The sequence below is a fragment of the Polistes canadensis genome, unplaced genomic scaffold, assembly GCF_001313835.1.
Source record: "Polistes canadensis isolate GaletaPanama2010 unplaced genomic scaffold, ASM131383v1 scaffold_299, whole genome shotgun sequence".
NCBI classification, from domain to species: Eukaryota; Metazoa; Arthropoda; class Insecta; order Hymenoptera; family Vespidae; genus Polistes; species Polistes canadensis.
Genome location: NW_014569846.1, coordinates 149,986 through 157,148, shown reverse-complemented (window position 1 = coordinate 157,148; position 7,163 = coordinate 149,986). Strand labels below are relative to the sequence as shown.

The following is a 7,163-nucleotide window of genomic DNA, read 5'->3' as shown; positions in this document are numbered from 1 at the left end:
AGGATTAATTAATTTATTATAATGTATGACTCTAAAGTAATATGTATTGACGCGTGAACTAGGTGATCGAGTTGCTGAGGAAGTCCCCAGTAAGGGACGAAACGTTCAACAAGATCAAATAAATTTGTTCATCAAAATTTATTAACTGTCTTCAATTTTCCCTTTGAAACTCATATATATTAATATACTGTTGGGACAAGAATATTGATTATTAATTATATATATTATATATTTTCATTTTTATATTATAAGTTATACGAGGTTTATATGATAAACAAAATATGAAAAAACCAATCTTACTTTAGATCTTTCTTCTTACATTCATTTTCTTTTTTTATTTCATTTTATCTTATCCGTAGCACGAGGGGCATACAAGCAACATGCATAATCGATCCGATTTTCTAATATGCAACAGCACTAGCAGCAGCAGGCATCATCAAGATAGTATAACCATATAGAAAAATTCTTGGAACGTTAAATTCCTTTTTCCATTCGCAACCATGTTATCCGGTGTTCCTTTCGGGATAGAAAAGTTTCCAACCAAAACCACCCATAGTAGTGTTCTCTCGTTTTCGAGCTTTTCTATTTGTTTTTTCTTTCCCCTTTCTTTCTATTATTTCTCTTTCTTCCTACTTGCATTCTTTCAGTGTCTCTTTTTGGTACACACAGTCAAACCGACGACAGCCCCTCACCCACACCCCAAACGATTCATCTAGTCGCATTGCTTGCCAATGGTTTAGTATTCCTCACTTCACGGAAGTGCATTTACCTATTGTTTGGATGGATCGTCTTTCTTTCGAATTTGAAAGCACGTCCAATCTGCGTATCTGTTCGCGCGTAAACTTTCCTCCTCCCTACTCCTCCTTCTTTTCCTCCTACTCCTCCCCCTACTTCTCATTCTCATCATTCTCTTCCATTTTCTTTTCTCTCTTTTAAACTTTACTTCTGTTATCTCTTTCTCTGTCAGATGAATCAACGTTCAGCTCACGTGTAGCGGATCAGGATGATGGGTGAAGGGTGGAGGTGGAGGTGGAGGAGGTGGAGGTGGAGGAGGAAGGGGGAAGGGAAGATTCGTGAAATTGACGTGTGCCATTGACAACTGCTATAATCGTACTATCGATAGAATTCTTTTGTATCACTTTTTCTTTATCTCCCCCTTTTTTTCTCTCTCTCTCTCTCTCTTACTTTGATTTCGGTGTTTCTCTCTTTCTATACCGTCTTCCTTTTTAAAAAAGAACTCCGAACGAAACCATTTAAATTCGTCGTTCCGACTTCCGAATTCGTTTCCGTGTGTGTGTGTGTGTGTTTTTTTTTTCTATTTCTATTTTCCCTGCTTTTCCTACATATTCTTCTCTCTCTCTCTTTTTACATTTTTTTTTTTTGTCGTTGAGAAGAGACTTGGTTTTCTTTTTATTTCTACATAGGTATATATATATGTATATGCTTACACATTTTTCTATATAAGAATAAAATTTTCGTATAAATTTGTCTCTTATTGTTATTTATATATAACACTTAAAATTTTTCAAACAAATTTTCACGTTTCGTAATTTAATTTCATCCAATCGACTGAAATTATAATAATATTAAATTTTTTAATGTTATATTAAAAAAAAAAAAAAAAAAAAAAATACAAAGTATAGAAAATAATGAATAAAATATTAATTAACTTTTGATCGATCGATCGTTTGTTCCTATAGATACAACTTGTTTTTTGTTGTTGTTTATTTTTTTTTATATTTCTCAACAAATTATCACTGATACTATATATAGAGATTGGATAGAGAAGAAGAGGCAAACGAATGAGAGAGATAGAGATAGATGGAATTATATTTGCATGTTATCAATCGCGTGCATTCAAATTTACCGGCCATCTCTCCGATCTTTGTCGACGTGTTGACGAATAAAAAAAAAAAAAAAAAGAAAAAGAAAAAAAAAATAGAACCCCGACTTGATAGAGTTGAAAAGTGAAATATTGTTTAAAGTTCGAAACACATGGCATCGTAATATCTTATCTCCCTTTGACGTGAATATTTTTTTTTTGTTAAATATTATTTTTAATTGGTATCTCTCTCAAAAAAAAACAATCAAATATATATATTTCTATAAACGAAGAAATTTAATAAATTCCACACCTGTGGAATCATTGCAACTCCTTCCCTCCTCCTCTCCCACTGAAAACGTGCATTAACGTAGAATATCGGAGAAAAATAAAAAGTATTATTATCGGTAATTTAATAATATCACATTGCACGATTTTAAAACAAATGTCTAACGTATAAAAACGATCGATTTTATTTCATAATTACAATTTGTTGGTTAACGATGCATGTTTTTTTTTTTTTTTCCTTACAAGGTAAAAACAGATTAAGCGGTTTAACGATGATTTGCCGTAGTAGTAGTAGTAGTATTCGTATATAAATTAATCGAATTAATTGTTCTCTTACAATGTGTTCGAATTTAATTGTTACGGTAAAATGTATTTGAATTTTATCTTTCGATCTTTATTATCTGTAATCATATTTTCTATAGATACATCTCATAGCTTATGCTCGATTATACAATCGAAGTGATAATTATTTGGTTGAGTGATCACACACACACACACACACACATACTTTCCTACCTACCTACCTATACATACGTGTATATGGTATACACGTTAAAATTACACGTGTACGTTCTCGTGAATTTTCTATCTATCTATGTGACATCGATGGGTTATCGTTTCGGCAGATAACTTTTCGAATCGAGCGTTAATCGTCAACGCCTATGAACTAATTATTAGCCGTTAATTTAGCGATCGTCGTGTCGTTTGACGTGACATTTCGTCGTTGGTTGGTTGGTTGGTTGGTTGGTTGGTTGGTTGGTTGGTTGGTTGGCTGGCTGGCTGGTTCGATGAGCATGATTTATTAATAAGCACGTAGAAGAGAGTGATATGGTATATGTATATCGATCATCATCGGTACGATACGTTTTGAACTCTCTGCTATACGATTATTTCTACCTCGTGAAGTGTGTGAGTGTGTGAGTGTGTGAGATTGACCACCCACGTGTTTATGGATCATTTGTTATTTATATTTATTATTATCTTTTCGGGTTTATAAACCTTGTAACACATTATAAGCCGATATATTATGATTATTGTTACATTTAATAATAATAATTATTATTTTTAATTATTTATAGTAATGTAATATATATTTCAAATATATTTTAATCTCAGATATTTTATCGGTGATTACAATATATATATATATATTTCCAAAGAAATTGTTGCTCATTCTTTTTTGTTTTCTTTTTTTAATTTCATTCGAATCACTGTTTAATAGTCGATTGAATGAAACTTGAACGTGTGGTAATTGTTGTCGTTTTGTTATCGCGCGATGTCGAATAATTTTTATTTTATATTTGAAGAATCCTTTCACACGTCGAATATCGTTATATTATCATTTATTACAAAATAGGATTTTTAACGATTAAAATGTTATACCATTTTAACGTTCCACTTGGCTAGGACAAAAAGAAGAAATACAAACGTCATACAAAAATTTTATATGTATAATTGATATGAAACAATTTGTCAACTGTGACGTGTTTGAACATTTTATTATATTTTTTTCTTTGTTTTACATTATTATTATTATTATTATTATTATTATTATTTTATTGTAAAGAGAGAGAGAGAGAACAAAAATTATGGGAAACTTATCGAAGATGAGAAACGAAGGGAAAATATTTATATACAATACTTATATTATATTTAACCGAATCAAATTTTGTCGTATAAAGAAAAATAATAGAGAAGAATTTAGGAGGGAGAGAAAGAGAGAGAGAAATATGACGAGAAATTGGGTGGTTTTGGGGTTTAAGAAGAGTAGGAGGAAGAATGTAATAACGCGAAGATAAAGTCAATGAAGAAAGTAAAGAATAGAAAGAGAAATGAGATAAAAGTTGAAATTAGTTGTTGGAATACATCGCGTAGTACATGCACATACACACACAAACGCATACACACCCCTTAACCTACCCCATCCCCTACTCAACAACCGACGACAACGAGGGTCGGCCAATTTACAGAATTTGCTTTGAGAACCAGACAAAGAATGAAGCGTACCATGCGGGCAAAGGAAAAGACAAAAAGGGGGTTGGGTGTGGGCGTGGGTGGGGTTTATAGAAAGAGATAGATAGATAGATATAAAACTTTTTCACGATAGTATGAAACAAAAACGGATGCTGAATCACTGAGATTTTTGTTAGGCTTCCTCCCCCAACTTTCCCACCCACCCCCATAGTTTCCAGTATCTTGTTGCAAAATTTTCTTAGCAATTTCGTGTACCCCAAAGAATTTTCGCTTATGCTAGAAAGAGAGAGAGAGAGAAAGAAAACTTGTAATAGCTTTTCGTTATCCTATTATTCTGCTACGTATGCGTTAAACTTAATTGTTTTTTCTTCTTCTTCTTCTTGTTATTTTTTTTTTTTTTCTATTTTAATTTCTTCCTTCTCTTTTATTTTTGTACTTTTTGCATTCTGTTTCTTATTTTCTTTTTGGTTTTTTTTGTTCTCAAATAATAGACGTTTATACGTAAAAGCTTTCAAAAATGTATTTGCCCTAGCATTTATGAAAATTCAATTAGATAAGGGGTGTTGTAAGTTTACCATTTACTAAACGATTAAGAGTAAACCATGATTTTCCTAATTTGCGAAAGTCACGTTTCCTATAGGTAGAAATATCCTTATATATACATATACATATAATATATATATTAGTATGTAAGTATGTATTATATAGTAGTTTTCTCACAAAGCTATAGAGAAGCTATCTCCGATGGTATTTCCCAAAGGAAATAGTCCATGAGTTACTATCTTACGTTTTGAAAATGTGTTAAATAATATTAATTAATATTAAACGAGCAAAATGTTTCCATCTTTTTAATCGAACACATTTCTTTAATATAATCTTAAATTATATTTTATCTTTTTAAAAGAAGAAGAAGAAGATGAAGAAAAAGATGAAGAAAATAAAAATAAATCTGTCTGGTGGTGGTGCTTTATATAGAATTTTATGTCTCTTAGATTTTATCCCTTTTTTTTTTTTTTTTCTTCTTTTTTAACTTTTTGTTTCAAGTAAACGAAAAAAGATAAAAAGAAAAAAAGTGATATATAAAAAAGATACGAATCATAACGCAAAAGAGAAAGAGAAAGAGAAAGAGGAAAAGAACTCCATTATGAGATTCAGGAAGAGTAAGGAATGGGTTGAGGGGGGTGGATGGGGTGGGGTAGAGGGCGAAAACGAAATTAAGAAACTGCTAGCCGGGTCAGCTCGGTGAATCCACAAAGCATATTACGTTTTCTCTTGTAAAGTGAGTAAGAGTGAGGAAAAGGGTAGATAAAAAGAAAGAAAAGCAAAATGTTGAGAATGCAGTACTACTCTCTAGGTAACATCGGTTGTATCCTCTGGAACACGTCGGCTAAAAAACCTTTTTCAACTATCTTTTTCCTTTCCTTTCCTTTTTGATTTTTTCTATATACACACAATCCTTTTATTATTATCTTTATTTCTGTTGTACAGTTTAAAAAAATATATATATATATATTATTGTAATAGTTGGAGGAACAAAAACAATTGTCCATCAAATGTCAAATTGTCCAAAAAATCAAATTGTTTTGGTATTATTTATCAATCGAAAGTTACTTCGTTTAAAAGAGAATTAAAAAATTTTCAATGTCTACTTTTTAAATTGACAATAATTCATTTTTGTTTCTTCTTTTTTTCTTCCAAATTCTTTTCCTTTATTTTTCAAACGTTTTCGTATTATTTATCAATCGATATATATATTTGAAAGTTACTTCGTTTAAAAGAGAATTAAAAAATTTTCAATGTCTACTTTTTAAATTGACAATAATTCATTTTTGTTTCTTTTTTTTTTCTTCCAAATTCTTTTCCTTTATTTTTCAAACGTTAAAAAAGAATTAGATACGAAGGAAAAATAAAAGAAAAAGAAGAAGAGGGTAGAAGTTTTTAATTGACTCGATAGAATTATTCGGTGACCATTCACTTTGTTCTATTATTTCGGAATTGAACTTACCAAGGTAATAATAAGTGTTGGACGAGGAGTGAGAAGAAGACACGTCGAGCAATCCCTTTTCTATCCTTTTATTCGATGGCGCGTGAAATCGAAGGACTAAAAAAAGGATATCGGCCAGTCACGAACTGTCTGTCCTTCGACGAAAAGGAAAGAAAAAGGGAATTGGAATTGGAATGGGAAAAATTCTCAGAACATTTGGTCAAAAGTTTAAAGGAAAGGGTAACTACCAGGAGGTCCCTTCGTATCTATTTATCTACCTATCCTTTTCTATCTATTTCACTCGTTTTGTGTTCAAACCCATTTTCTATTCTACTTTCTTTTATTTGTCTACTTCGTCGTATTTTTTTGTCCATCCGTCCTCTTGTCAGATTCCATCGTAGAATATACGTGGGAATGACCAGATCACACGTCTCACGTACGAACACTCAGGTACTAACATCACGTAAAATTCAAATGGTATGCATGCGAGCGCGTGCTTGAAAGCATTTGCATAATTAGCAGAGATTTTGTCCTACAATCTCTCAATCCTCTATCCCTTCTCTCTATTTCTCTCTCTTTCCATCTTTCTTTCTTTCTTTCTTTCTTTCCCTTTCACGTACACACATACACACAAATTATACTTTTTCTCGTTCCGCGATCTAACCACGTGCACGTTAATGAAGTTCCTATTATAGTTTGTGAATCTGTAGGGACACGTCGTGTGTACCCTAATAAATTATTTTTTAGAACGTTCTCTTCAGTTCCACGAGAACCGGAAGTAACCCGCAAAGAATTCGTAGTCGTCGTATTATCTCTCTTCGTAAGCTCGTTCTTTTTTTTACTACTTTTTTTCTCGCTCTCTTTCTCGTAGTATGTCGTGATAAAAAGATAGAAAAAGTATCATTTCCGATTTATTCAGAATTATGATAGAAAAAGGGCTACTAGTGCTGCTACTGCAAATCTCGTTGGTGATAGATAACGTCATTTTGTTATACCCTTTTTATTTTATTATTATAATAAATCATTTAAAAAAATTGAAAAAAATGTTCATCCTATATATATATATATATATATTATATTACATATGATATCGCT

General features: G+C 31.5%; 1 protein-coding gene across 3 annotated transcripts in view; it reads left to right on the top strand.

Moving 5' to 3' along the window:
• Positions 1–7,163, top strand: part of LOC106791345 (protein eva-1) — a 157,109-nt gene that overhangs the window by 8,776 nt on the left and 141,170 nt on the right. The window lies entirely within an intron of this gene.